At 32.7% G+C, this 15,316-nt stretch overlaps 3 long non-coding RNA genes across 3 annotated transcripts; all 3 read right to left on the bottom strand.

Annotated features, from left to right (window-relative positions):
• Positions 1-4,606: 4,606 nt before the first annotated feature.
• Positions 4,607-7,945, bottom strand: LOC128173398 (uncharacterized). Its single transcript, XR_008242499.1, has 3 exons — positions 7,868-7,945; positions 6,813-6,973; positions 4,607-5,596 (listed from the first exon to the last, which is right to left on the bottom strand). It is a non-coding gene; the product is annotated as an uncharacterized LOC128173398 (long non-coding RNA).
• Positions 7,946-10,284: 2,339 nt separating this feature from the next.
• On the bottom strand, positions 10,285-11,425 carry LOC128171188 (uncharacterized). The gene is made up of 2 exons (XR_008242033.1): positions 11,348-11,425; positions 10,285-10,445 (listed from the first exon to the last, which is right to left on the bottom strand). It is a non-coding gene; the product is annotated as an uncharacterized LOC128171188 (long non-coding RNA).
• Positions 11,426-13,764: 2,339 nt separating this feature from the next.
• On the bottom strand, positions 13,765-14,909 carry LOC128171197 (uncharacterized). Its single transcript, XR_008242036.1, has 2 exons — positions 14,832-14,909; positions 13,765-13,925 (listed from the first exon to the last, which is right to left on the bottom strand). It is a non-coding gene; the product is annotated as an uncharacterized LOC128171197 (long non-coding RNA).
• Between the last annotated feature and the right edge of the window lie 407 nt (positions 14,910-15,316).

Raw genomic sequence — 15,316 nt, 5'->3', positions numbered from 1 at the left:
AAATAGTTGGTAAAAGTATGCACGGGTAGTACCCGGGAACATCAGCCGATAGACGTGATCGTCATCCCGTCTAGTGCTCAGGGGCCTGTTTTAGAAAAACATCAGGTATTTAAACAACCCATTTTTGTACGTTTTAACCACACGTGTTTGAATAGGTTTTCGGTAGTATGTTTTTTTTTGGTTTATTTTATCAGGGTCTTTTCTGCCTTGTTTTGCTGTAAAATTCCCCGTCCCTACAGAACGTCAATACCTGTCAGGGAAGGAGGGTTCTTGGGTGCCGAAATATTTCCGGCTCCTGTATTTATGAGTAGCCGTTTCCATTTTCATGGGATAATTTATAGAGACTGCTGTTCTACAGTGAGTGAGTGAACTACGCGGCCCTTTCGACACATTTCTAAAACTACTTATGAATTTATACCTGAGGATGATCCTCGCAGTTTTACCAATTTATTATCGTCAATGCAGATACGTGCTTTAACTTAACATTGTGAAAGTTTGATATTTTTATAATTTGTGTCATGTGAAAACTTATATTCTGCATATTGAGTTTATTGAACGAAACCTCCAATCAGCGTGGCCATGGGTCATTTACCTTACCAAAGAAAACGTTCGTATAATGCAGCCTCGCTAGACCCGTGCAGCATGTAAATTATCTACTTCAACTTAGTTCTGGTGGTTGCCGTTATACCTATACCTAGACCTGACTGTAACCACGTGTTCACCTGTGGGTTCTTCAATACCACGTGCGCCGGAACCGGGCTGACCAAATTGACTTTATTTCTTCATTTTATTATTTTATTTGTATATTTTTGTTTGTTTGGTTTTTTTCTTGTTGAATTTTCTGTTTAGTATTATTTCATTTTGTTATTAAATATTTTTGTTAAAAATTCCATACTTGTTCTGTTGATTTATGTAAGTTCATCAGGATGCATAATCATACATCCTCACAGGGTCACCTAGGGTTTCTTTGCCATTAGGTTGTATTATTACTCACGTGAACAGAAATAAAACGGACTGCAAATATTCATAGACTCAAATGCCTATATAATACAATCTAGATATTTCGTTTACATAACAGGCTGATGTACATTTACAATGATTTAGTTACTTTTACATAGTTTTTCAATCAATTATTGAAATTATTAAAGCACAGTTGTGAAAATAATAAAAACTAGACACGATCTCGTTGCAAGCAACGAGGAGGTCTTCCGTCTGATTTTAGAACTTGAGATTCATGTTCGATCTTGATTTTGCTATTTAACAGCTAATCATGATTTAAACAGGAAAAGATGGTCTACATTTTAAGGGCCAGATACTGTTTTGTTTTGTTTCATTTCATTACTATTGTTAGAATTGCCTCCCCATGTTGCCCTCGTCTTCAATGTAGGTAAACTAGTTATGATGTTGACATAGCTTAAGTTCAGACAGAAAATTGAGAAATGCAGTGAGTGTTTTAATGTATATTAATTATGTCATTGAATGATTTTATTTGCACAGAAATTGTCCCATTCTGCTGTGCTATTCATTAGACACAGTATAATATGTATTTGAGTTTAAAGGAGACTTATATTTAGTCTAAAGGCTCAGAAATACGATCATCACCAGGAAATGTTACCTGCACGGTGTTGTTTTATAAAAAGTTCATTCCCTAAAATGAACCCGTAATGTTAGAATTTAAGGTTCATCTACTGAAGGAATGAATTCAATATTTATTTGTTTTACACGAAATAAAATGGTTTGGGGCAGTTTACGCTTTATAAACCGTTATAAAAGAGTATAAAATAGCGTAAACTGTTTAAAACCATTTTATATCGTTTAAAACAAATAAATATTGAATTCATTGCTCATAATTTAATTTTTTTTACTCTTCATTGTAGATAAAAATGGTCATTTGACATTTAAAATGACGTTAAATTGTACAAAATTCAAACGTAACGTCAGGCGTATTGATTCGTTTTTGACGTTAGTCTTATTATTACGTAGGTAACATTCTTTATACGATATAAAAGAATTGTTTAGCCAATCAGAAAGCGCGTTACAACCAGAATGAAATTATATTGCGCTAAAAAGGTTCACCTCGTAAAAAAATCTTCGAACAAAAAAAGTCCAGAATAGACTGTATATCATACATGTATTTCCTATCTTTTCAATTTTTAGTTGTTAGGTACAAAATAAAAAAAATATATTGTTTTGTAATTCGTTTAAAGCAGAGGCATAACATATATGCCAACAAGCCATGACGTAAATCGTTTTGACACAAACAAAGAGATTGAAAGAAAGATAAGCATACAGTTATTAACTATTCATGTATTTCTGTTACATGAGTACAATATATTTTGTTTTTATAATTGTTTCAGAATTTCTATACGTTCTTAACTTATTTTCTTGCGTTGTTTTAGATTTGGTATTTTTACTATAAACTAAACTCTTTGATTCTTCTTTTTACATATTCAATTTTACAGATGATACCTTTTTTAAGTAGAGGGGGTCCAGGGTTATTTAGTTTTTAAGAATGTAAGTATATCAAACATAAGTAACGAACTCTACTCCATACCCCTCAATTAGCAGTTTACCTCCTCTTGGCAAATACATGTTGTAAGGTTGTACTTTTTCTTAAAATGAAATTAGAAGTTGAAAAGGTTAAAAGAATGTATAAAGGTTCCCCCACCCCCATCCGATCTTCACCTGCAGCACCCAGATATAGATATACATGTATCATAAAAAAATAATCCAAATATTAATATAGTTTTTGTGTGATAATTATGGCCCCAGGTTCATAAAGCAGTCATCTAGACTTAACTCAAAATTTTTACATTGTCTTAGCAAAGAAAAAACGGCTGAAGATGGATCGGTTCAAAAACTTGCAACTAGTCGGTAAAAATTGATCAAAGGACTATGTATGGTTTGAGCCTAAAATGGCCCCCTAAAATGAACATTGTCATTTTACTGTAATTCTTCGTTTTATTTGTACAAATATACATTTGAAGTTTTTTCATAATTTTCATTTTGATTTTAGTACCCACAATTTAAAAATATGACATCATAAAGTTTACCTTTTCCCGCCATTTTCTCATTTTTAGCATAAAACGGCATGTTTTAAGGTAGTTTTTCTTTAAGGAAACATTGAGCGACTGCTTGAACAAACAAAATATTCTCACCAAAGATGTATATATCCAATACTTATAAGTGACAAAAAGTTCGTTCGTGTTCAAAGAGTCGCTCTATATTTCCCATTCGAAAAAAGATAAGAAAAATGTCAATTTTTGATTGATTTTGATTAAATAATAAAAATAGCGTCACTTCTGACGTCATATAATGCCAGTGAGTGCATATAAATCAAATAAATGGGTGAAAAACATATTTCATGTCAACTCTTATATAAAATAACACAACAAATTAATGTGCCTGAATCATTTTAAAAATAGCGAATTTTGGGGGCCAAATTTGACTAATATCATATCATAGATCGGTTCAAAAACTTGCAACTAGTCGGTAAAAATTTACCCAATAAATGTATTTACATGAGTATGGTATGCAGATATTAAGTAAAGGGAGCTACGACATTAGTTCACCGTTTTGCCGGTAGATGTAGTTTGATAGCACATTTCAACAAATATTCAATGGCAGTACATGTACCTCTCCGCTGGCAGACGAAGTAAGCAGCCTTGTTGTATTTTACATGTATGTAGAGGTGGTGTGCTTTTTTTGTTAAAATGTTTGTTTTAAGAAATTTTTTGCAATGAAGGTATACATTAGATTATGAATATATCATGAAAAATATAAATAAGTAAAGTCCTTGGGGTCTAGATACGTGGGGATGGGGAGATGGAGGGGGAGGGTGGTCGTAACTGTCATCAAGCACCTGTGCTAGAAGCAGTGTTAATTGGTGACCTTAATATTCCTTGATCATGTTTGCTGAACAGAATTTGACACCACTTGTTCTTCTAAAACCGAACACACACGTAAATAAAACGCTTAAAAATGTTTTCCCTTAAACATGCACGATAATTACAACATGGCGCCGTTTTGACAAAGAAGTATACAATTCATAGGATGTGAGGAGAGAGAGAGAGAGAGAGAGAGAGAGAGAGAGAGAGAGAGAGAGAGCAATACCAAACATTTTCTGCTTAAAGGGGGTCGTGTAAGGGTCCTTAGTTGCCATTTACATGTACGCGGTATGATAACTCCTTATCGTGCACAGAAATATTAATGACACTCAACTGATGCACTTCATATTATACCAGAGCATGCAGTTACCCAAAACAATGACTTTTCTAATAAGTTTTCATTTTCTGATCAGGGAAGTAATTATGAGCTAAAACTAAAATAAAGCCCTTGTGCAGATTGAAAACCTATGCTGCAATATCACTTGTTGATTTTACATTGTAAGTATTCCTTTATCATGCTAACTGCACAAATGTTGATACTACAGTATACAATGAACCAAGAAAATGAGTCTTTATCAAAAACCCCTCAAGTCCAAAGTAAGAGAGAGAGAGAGAGAGAGAGAGAGAGAGAGAGAGAGAGAGAGAGAGAGAGAGAGAGAGAGAGAGAGAGAGAGAGAGAGAAAGAGAGCGAGAGAGAGCGAGAGAGAGAGAGAAGAGAGAGATAGCAATGCCAAATATTTTTTGTTAAAGGGGGTCACTTAAAGTTCCTTATTTACCATTTACATGTACGCAGTATAATTACTCTTCATCTTGCACCGAATATTTATTAACACTCAACTGATGCAGTTCACCTTATAACAGAGCCTGCAGTCTAGCCTGCCTCAAAACAATGACCTTTTCAATGAGTTTTCATTTCCTGATCAGGGAAGTATATTTCAGCAAAATATAAAATGAAGCCCGTGTGCAGATATATAACCTATGCTGCAATGTTAATTGGTGCCTTCATGATCCCTGGATCATACAGGCTGCATAGATATAAATACTATTTGTTTTTCTAAAACAGAACACACACGTAAACAGTCATCCATCTAAAATTAAACGCTTAAAAGTATTTCATTTAACAGGATGGTTTTATTAAGCCGCCATTTTGACAAGGACGTATACAAAGAAAATGTTTATATCAAAAACCCTTCAAGTTCAGAGAGAGAGAGAGAGAGAGAGAGAGAGAGAGAGAGAGAGAGAGAGAGAGAGAGAGAGAGAGAGAGAGAGAGAGTTTGTAGATGTGAATGTACATGCATAAGCGATATCTACATGTTTGATTACATAGTATACACAATCATACTACTCACAGTTAAAGAATAAGATACAATGATCATGTTATGAACATGTGTTATAGAAAACAAATTAAGAGATAAAAGGTATTGAATTTTAAGGAAAGATTCCAATAGTTTTAGGCGTAATATGAATTGCTTTGAGTGTTACTTAATAATTAGTTAAATTGAAGTAAAATGCTTATTAAATAGTGAGGAAGAGAGAGAGTAAAAATGCCTACATTTGAACTAAAGTTATGGACCATATTATTGCTGATAAAAGAACAAGATATTTACACACAACCAAATAAAAAAAACTTACTTGTTTAATTGTTTTGAACCTTAACAAGCAGCTAAACTGAACTATCCCCTAAACAGTGTGCGTTATGCAACCTAAATCTCGCAAATGAAACAGAAAAAAATCAAACCTGTAAATAAATAGCTAATGATCATGTGATCAACCTATGTTGCGGAAACCAGTCAAGAAATACTTAAAAAAAACATTATAAGTGGATTCATGAACTTTTCACGTGATGTTTTTCATTGGTCTGTGTGTTCATGTCGCCTGTCCGCCCTTGACATTGATAAACCAGAAACAATCCATGTATATATCACAGTGGGGAACAGTAATAACGACACATGTATACATCTACCAAATGAATTGTTTTGTCAAAGGCCATCAATTGTTTTATCCTTTCATTAAACAAAAAAAATAGAAAAAATTTAAATCAGGTCTCTAAGTTGCCATTCAAGTGGTATTTTTACTAACTGTCTACACAATACTCAATTAATGCGTTTTATCTTATCACAAAGTATTCCGTATGTCTGTCGCAAAACAAAACTTCTTAAGTCTTGATACCTAGAGCACAACCAATTTTTATGAAAAGAAAAATACAATTAAAATAAATTCAAAATGATGCCTGGGTGTTTTATCGATCGGACACCTATGAAGCAATGTTAGTCAGTGACCTGAATGATCCTTGATCATGCTGTTTTTTTCTAAAATAGAACACACACATAAATAGTCATCCGTTTAAAATTGAACGCTTAAGAAATGATTTCATTCAACGATGGTTACAATAGGGAGCCATTTTCACAGGGAAATTAACAATTTAAAGGAGGTGAAGAGAGAGAGAGAGAGAGAGAGCAAGAAAGAAAGAGAGAGAGAGAGATCAAGAGAGAGAGAGAGAGAGAGAGAGAGAGAGAGTATAACATTGCTTTCGTATTATGTGAAAGGTCGTCACTTAGGGTTCAAAAGGTGTTTTAGTTATAATGCTACTTTCCATGAACAGATCTGAAACGAACTGCATATATTCATATGAGACGATCTAGCTATTTCTTTTATTTAACAAAACGATGTACCTTAACAATAATTTAGTTGCTATTATTTCTTTTTTACAATCAATTAATTAAATTATTGAAACTTGAAAGTAAGAAAGAGATCAAAAAAAAGTTTGATTGCAAATTAGTACGCTTTCCGTTTTATGTTTTAAGGAGCAAAGTTTTATACTGGAAAAAATGTTTGCAAAAGATGTTTACCAGAAACTGATGTACATTAACAAAAATTAAGTTGAAGAACAAGATATGTGCACACAACCGAAAGAAAAAAACTGACTTGTTCAATTGGTTTGCACCTTTACAAGCAGCTATGACCTGATGATCATGTGACTACCCTACGTTGGGGAAACCAGTCAAGAAATTAATCATCGTAAGTGGATTCACGAAGTGTTCACGTGATACTTTTAATATGTATGTGTGTTACTGCTGTCTGTCCGTCTATAAAATGGATAAACCAAAACCAATATGTACGTACATCTCATTAAACAACAAAGTCTACGTTGTCATTGAAGTGGTAGTATTACTCTCCGTCTAAAGAAGACTCAAGTAATGTGTTTAAATCGCAGAGCTATCCGTCTAGTCTAAGTCAAAATTACTAAAGTTTTACTATTAAGCTACAAACAATACAAAGATACTCTGTTTCAGTTAATGAAAAGCATATCTTTTCAAAATAGTTAAGCCGTATATTTTTATGGTACATCTGAAATGGTTTTTTTCTACAACAGAATACTAGTACACACATAAATAGTCATCAGTTTAAAATGGAACGCTTAAGAAATGATTTCATTCAACGATGGTTAACAATCGGGCGCCATTTTCACAAGGAAATTTAAAATGCATAGGAGGTGAAAGAGAGAGAGAGAGAGAGAGAGAGAGAGAGAGAAAGAGAGAGAGAGAGAGATAGAGAGAGAGAGAGAGATAGTTAAACATTGCCTTTGTTTTATGTGAAGGGTCGTCACTTAGGGTTCAAATGCTGTTTAGGTTGTAATGCTACTTTCGATGAACAGATATAAAACGAACTGCATATTTTCATGATGTATTCAAACTAAAATACCCATTTTAGACGATCTAGCTATTTTTTTTTCATTTAACAAAACGATGTACCTTAACAATAATTTAGTTGCTATTATTTCTTTTTTTACAATCAATTAATTTAATTATTGAAACTTCAAAGTAAGAGAGATAAAAAAAAAGAGTTACAGAGAGATAGAGAGAGAGAAAGAAAGAGAGAGATAAAGCGTGTAAACAATGCCTATATTTTAGTTAAACATAAAAATCGCATTCCTGTTGATTAATAACAAGATTAATGTACACAACCAAAGAAACACTCACTTGTTTAAGTTTTTTGCACCTTTACATGCAGCTAAACTGCATTATTCCCTAAAAGGTGTTACAAAATTTATGTCGCAAATGAAACAAGAACCCTAAACCTCTAAACAAAAACCTAATTACCATGTGACCACCCTACGTTGCGGAAACCAGTCAAGAGGTACAGGATTGAGCACTGTATGTGGATTTATGAACTTTTTCACGTGATACTGTTAATATGCACAAGGGTTGCTAGAAAATTTCGCGGACAAAGTGAATCGCGGCAGAATTACTAAGTACCTTCTAGGATGGCGTATGTTTTATTAAATGACTGTCAATTGAAAATAAGTATGCAAAAATCTTATGATTTTAACATTCTTTTTCAAAATATACAGCGACTTTGCATGAATTAGATTTACAGAGCACCATTTCATTTTTCCACGACATCGTGCACGGTGTTGGTGTTAATTTCGGTAACGTCAAAATCTTCAAAAACGTCATTTTCACTCTTAACGTAATGATACATTTCATTAAGCGCAGCATACGAAAAATTAAAAAAATAAGAACTTTATATAGGTTTTTTTCCACGTTTCAGAGATTTTGTATTTAAGTTTGCAAAAAAATCATATTAATTTGAATTTAAACAAAAAAAAAAAAATACAGCGGTTATTACTTTGCATTAATTAAATTTATGAAGCACCATTTCATATTTCCACGACGTCAGCTGACGTCAAACAACTGCAAGTAGAGCCTGTTACTCTTTTTTCAAAGTAAACACCTTCAGTTCCACACACGTATTTTTAAGTCATTTAACCCATTTATGAAATGCATGTTCAATACCATTATTTTTCAAGTTTTTGTATAATGTCTTTTGCGGAATATCATATATCATTTAGGTCGAAAAATCTCTGTCTACTCAATTTCGACTTTAGATTTAAGGAAAGAACAGGGAAATCCAGGTGCAATATCCGGGCTGTTTGTGGGGTTTGAGTACTGCTAGAGCTCAAAATATCAGTTCTTCCATCTTTAAACGTCTGTGATTCTAACTGTTAACCTTTGTTTTAATAAAAATAGCAGCATCTAAGAACCGTTTGGTCTACATCGGAGATTTTCCTGCATTCATACAATTTTAAATGAAGGCACGGCGCTCCAAGATGTTTGTTGACGTCAACGTTTTTGACTCATTTTTTTGAGCGTTGTTCGTACAAATTCAGCAATAAAACGGTCACGAATTTTCCAATTTCATTGAAACTTTTAGAAAACGACCTTCATAAAAAATATCGTTCATTTTTCTGCGCTCAAACGGTTCATTTTCTTAATAGGGAGAAATGCGTACAAAATATAAAAAAAATCTGACATGCTCCGTAAAGCATATCTTTTCAAAATAATTAAGCTGTATATTTGTTATGGTGCATTTAAAACATAGAAATTTTTACATATTTCATAGAAAATACGTCAAGTTTAAATCTGAAATGTTTCGCTTGTATCATTCAAATAGTCCGCTCACAATCGAACTTATCCGCGAACTTTTCTAACAGCCCTCGTATTTGTGTTACTGTTGCCTGTCCGTCTATGAAATTAATGAACCAGAAACAATAGGTTATAGCATTAAATGATATATTTTTGACGTAATGTTAATGTAAAAATAAGTATTAAAGGATATATTTTTGATGTCGTCGTGTCAATAGCTGCCATCAGGGAAGAAGACAAATTGAATAATGCGCCTAAGCTCGTTATGACGGTAGTTATTGATACGACGACTTCAAAAATAAATCCTTTAAGGGTGTTGTTTACTCAGGGTTTGAGTTCTCGAATCCGGATTGTTATAAAGTTCAGTGTCATGAGTAAAATTTGTTCTAAACACAAAAGGTATCTGTGAAATGAATTCTTATTGACATAACATTCGATATTTCTACTATATTATGGAATTATGCCAAAACAAAAATAGACTTTTAGCCAAACAGAGGAAATTCGGACTAAATTTTGCAGATTTTGTTTTCTGCTAAAACAATTTTGGAAGTACTCTAATATTAAAAGTTAAGATTTTATATTTTAGTCTATATAATTTTGCATATTTTCAGGTAGTTTTACCTCATTTGTTCATTATTATAACCTTATGGCATGAATTTAAAAAATATTGAAATATGCTTAAAAACAAGAAAAGACACCATATCTCAAAATTTTGATCATTGACCTCATATAAATTATATGCGAACAGAATAAGATCAATATAAGTAGTTTAATACTATAAATGTTTTTGTATTATCATCATTCAATTTTTTGTAAAATTGGATCAAAAATGGGCAGGAATTTGAAAAGTGATAGAGGAAATTCGGACTGGAATATTTATAAAAATTGTGAAGGAAAACTTAATGCTTTGTATGTATTTAGTGTCACTGCCATTCATAAATTGTGCACACAACCGAAAGAAAAAAACTGACTTGTTCAATTGGTTTGCACCTTTACAAGCAGCTATGACCTGATGATCATGTGACTACCCTACGTTGGGGAAACCAGTCAAGAAATTAATCATCGTAAGTGGATTCACGAAGTGTTCACGTGATACTTTTAATATGTATGTGTGTTACTGCTGTCTGTCCGTCTATAAAATGGATAAACCAAAACCAATATGTACGTACATCTCATTAAACAACAAAGTCTACGTTGTCATTGAAGTGGTAGTATTACTCTCCGTCTAAAGAAGACTCAAGTAATGTGTTTAAATCGCAGAGCTATCCGTCTAGTCTAAGTCAAAATTACTAAAGTTTTACTATTAAGCTACAAACAATACAAAGATACTCTGTTTCAGTTAATGAAAAGCATATCTTTTCAAAATAGTTAAGCCGTATATTTTTATGGTACATCTGAAATGGTTTTTTTCTACAACAGAATACTAGTACACACATAAATAGTCATCAGTTTAAAATGGAACGCTTAAGAAATGATTTCATTCAACGATGGTTAACAATCGGGCGCCATTTTCACAAGGAAATTTAAAATGCATAGGAGGTGAAAGAGAGAGAGAGAGAGAGAGAGAGAGAGAGAGAGAGAGAGAAAGAGAGAGAGAGAGAGATAGAGAGAGAGAGAGAGATAGTTAAACATTGCCTTTGTTTTATGTGAAGGGTCGTCACTTAGGGTTCAAATGCTGTTTAGGTTGTAATGCTACTTTCGATGAACAGATATAAAACGAACTGCATATTTTCATGATGTATTCAAACTAAAATACCCATTTTAGACGATCTAGCTATTTTTTTTTCATTTAACAAAACGATGTACCTTAACAATAATTTAGTTGCTATTATTTCTTTTTTTACAATCAATTAATTTAATTATTGAAACTTCAAAGTAAGAGAGATAAAAAAAAAGAGTTACAGAGAGATAGAGAGAGAGAAAGAAAGAGAGAGATAAAGCGTGTAAACAATGCCTATATTTTAGTTAAACATAAAAATCGCATTCCTGTTGATTAATAACAAGATTAATGTACACAACCAAAGAAACACTCACTTGTTTAAGTTTTTTGCACCTTTACATGCAGCTAAACTGCATTATTCCCTAAAAGGTGTTACAAAATTTATGTCGCAAATGAAACAAGAACCCTAAACCTCTAAACAAAAACCTAATTACCATGTGACCACCCTACGTTGCGGAAACCAGTCAAGAGGTACAGGATTGAGCACTGTATGTGGATTTATGAACTTTTTCACGTGATACTGTTAATATGCACAAGGGTTGCTAGAAAATTTCGCGGACAAAGTGAATCGCGGCAGAATTACTAAGTACCTTCTAGGATGGCGTATGTTTTATTAAATGACTGTCAATTGAAAATAAGTATGCAAAAATCTTATGATTTTAACATTCTTTTTCAAAATATACAGCGACTTTGCATGAATTAGATTTACAGAGCACCATTTCATTTTTCCACGACATCGTGCACGGTGTTGGTGTTAATTTCGGTAACGTCAAAATCTTCAAAAACGTCATTTTCACTCTTAACGTAATGATACATTTCATTAAGCGCAGCATACGAAAAATTAAAAAAATAAGAACTTTATATAGGTTTTTTTCCACGTTTCAGAGATTTTGTATTTAAGTTTGCAAAAAAATCATATTAATTTGAATTTAAACAAAAAAAAAAAAATACAGCGGTTATTACTTTGCATTAATTAAATTTATGAAGCACCATTTCATATTTCCACGACGTCAGCTGACGTCAAACAACTGCAAGTAGAGCCTGTTACTCTTTTTTCAAAGTAAACACCTTCAGTTCCACACACGTATTTTTAAGTCATTTAACCCATTTATGAAATGCATGTTCAATACCATTATTTTTCAAGTTTTTGTATAATGTCTTTTGCGGAATATCATATATCATTTAGGTCGAAAAATCTCTGTCTACTCAATTTCGACTTTAGATTTAAGGAAAGAACAGGGAAATCCAGGTGCAATATCCGGGCTGTTTGTGGGGTTTGAGTACTGCTAGAGCTCAAAATATCAGTTCTTCCATCTTTAAACGTCTGTGATTCTAACTGTTAACCTTTGTTTTAATAAAAATAGCAGCATCTAAGAACCGTTTGGTCTACATCGGAGATTTTCCTGCATTCATACAATTTTAAATGAAGGCACGGCGCTCCAAGATGTTTGTTGACGTCAACGTTTTTGACTCATTTTTTTGAGCGTTGTTCGTACAAATTCAGCAATAAAACGGTCACGAATTTTCCAATTTCATTGAAACTTTTAGAAAACGACCTTCATAAAAAATATCGTTCATTTTTCTGCGCTCAAACGGTTCATTTTCTTAATAGGGAGAAATGCGTACAAAATATAAAAAAAATCTGACATGCTCCGTAAAGCATATCTTTTCAAAATAATTAAGCTGTATATTTGTTATGGTGCATTTAAAACATAGAAATTTTTACATATTTCATAGAAAATACGTCAAGTTTAAATCTGAAATGTTTCGCTTGTATCATTCAAATAGTCCGCTCACAATCGAACTTATCCGCGAACTTTTCTAACAGCCCTCGTATTTGTGTTACTGTTGCCTGTCCGTCTATGAAATTAATGAACCAGAAACAATAGGTTATAGCATTAAATGATATATTTTTGACGTAATGTTAATGTAAAAATAAGTATTAAAGGATATATTTTTGATGTCGTCGTGTCAATAGCTGCCATCAGGGAAGAAGACAAATTGAATAATGCGCCTAAGCTCGTTATGACGGTAGTTATTGATACGACGACTTCAAAAATAAATCCTTTAAGGGTGTTGTTTACTCAGGGTTTGAGTTCTCGAATCCGGATTGTTATAAAGTTCAGTGTCATGAGTAAAATTTGTTCTAAACACAAAAGGTATCTGTGAAATGAATTCTTATTGACATAACATTCGATATTTCTACTATATTATGGAATTATGCCAAAACAAAAATAGACTTTTAGCCAAACAGAGGAAATTCGGACTAAATTTTGCAGATTTTGTTTTCTGCTAAAACAATTTTGGAAGTACTCTAATATTAAAAGTTAAGATTTTATATTTTAGTCTATATAATTTTGCATATTTTCAGGTAGTTTTACCTCATTTGTTCATTATTATAACCTTATGGCATGAATTTAAAAAATATTGAAATATGCTTAAAAACAAGAAAAGACACCATATCTCAAAATTTTGATCATTGACCTCATATAAATTATATGCGAACAGAATAAGATCAATATAAGTAGTTTAATACTATAAATGTTTTTGTATTATCATCATTCAATTTTTTGTAAAATTGGATCAAAAATGGGCAGGAATTTGAAAAGTGATAGAGGAAATTCGGACTGGAATATTTATAAAAATTGTGAAGGAAAACTTAATGCTTTGTATGTATTTAGTGTCACTGCCATTCATAAATTGTGCACACAACCGAAAGAAAAAAACTGACTTGTTCAATTGGTTTGCACCTTTACAAGCAGCTATGACCTGATGATCATGTGACTACCCTACGTTGGGGAAACCAGTCAAGAAATTAATCATCGTAAGTGGATTCACGAAGTGTTCACGTGATACTTTTAATATGTATGTGTGTTACTGCTGTCTGTCCGTCTATAAAATGGATAAACCAAAACCAATATGTACGTACATCTCATTAAACAACAAAGTCTACGTTGTCATTGAAGTGGTAGTATTACTCTCCGTCTAAAGAAGACTCAAGTAATGTGTTTAAATCGCAGAGCTATCCGTCTAGTCTAAGTCAAAATTACTAAAGTTTTACTATTAAGCTACAAACAATACAAAGATACTCTGTTTCAGTTAATGAAAAGCATATCTTTTCAAAATAGTTAAGCCGTATATTTTTATGGTACATCTGAAATGGTTTTTTTCTACAACAGAATACTAGTACACACATAAATAGTCATCAGTTTAAAATGGAACGCTTAAGAAATGATTTCATTCAACGATGGTTAACAATCGGGCGCCATTTTCACAAGGAAATTTAAAATGCATAGGAGGTGAAAGAGAGAGAGAGAGAGAGAGAGAGAGAGAGAGAGAAAGAGAGAGAGAGAGAGAGAGAGAGAGAGAGAGAGAGAGAGAGAGATAGTTAAACATTGCCTTTGTTTTATGTGAAGGGTCGTCACTTAGGGTTCAAATGCTGTTTAGGTTGTAATGCTACTTTCGATGAACAGATATAAAACGAACTGCATATTTTCATGATGTATTCAAACTAAAATACCCATTTTAGACGATCTAGCTATTTTTTTTTCATTTAACAAAACGATGTACCTTAACAATAATTTAGTTGCTATTATTTCTTTTTTTACAATCAATTAATTTAATTATTGAAACTTCAAAGTAAGAGAGATAAAAAAAAAGAGTTACAGAGAGATAGAGAGAGAGAAAGAAAGAGAGAGATAAAGCGTGTAAACAATGCCTATATTTTAGTTAAACATAAAAATCGCATTCCTGTTGATTAATAACAAGATTAATGTACACAACCAAAGAAACACTCACTTGTTTAAGTTTTTTGCACCTTTACATGCAGCTAAACTGCATTATTCCCTAAAAGGTGTTACAAAATTTATGTCGCAAATGAAACAAGAACCCTAAACCTCTAAACAAAAACCTAATTACCATGTGACCACCCTACGTTGCGGAAACCAGTCAAGAGGTACAGGATTGAGCACTGTATGTGGATTTATGAACTTTTTCACGTGATACTGTTAATATGCACAAGGGTTGCTAGAAAATTTCGCGGACAAAGTGAATCGCGGCAGAATTACTAAGTACCTTCTAGGATGGCGTATGTTTTATTAAATGACTGTCAATTGAAAATAAGTATGCAAAAATCTTATGATTTTAACATTCTTTTTCAAAATATACAGCGACTTTGCATGAATTAGATTTACAGAGCACCATTTCATTTTTCCACGACATCGTGCACGGTGTTGGTGTTAATTTCGGTAACGTCAAAATCTTCAAAAACGTCATTTTCACTC

The sequence above is a fragment of the Crassostrea angulata genome, chromosome 2 (genome assembly GCF_025612915.1).
Source record: "Crassostrea angulata isolate pt1a10 chromosome 2, ASM2561291v2, whole genome shotgun sequence".
Classification (NCBI taxonomy): domain Eukaryota; kingdom Metazoa; phylum Mollusca; class Bivalvia; order Ostreida; family Ostreidae; genus Magallana; species Magallana angulata.
This window is presented reverse-complemented; position numbering and strand designations above follow the sequence as displayed.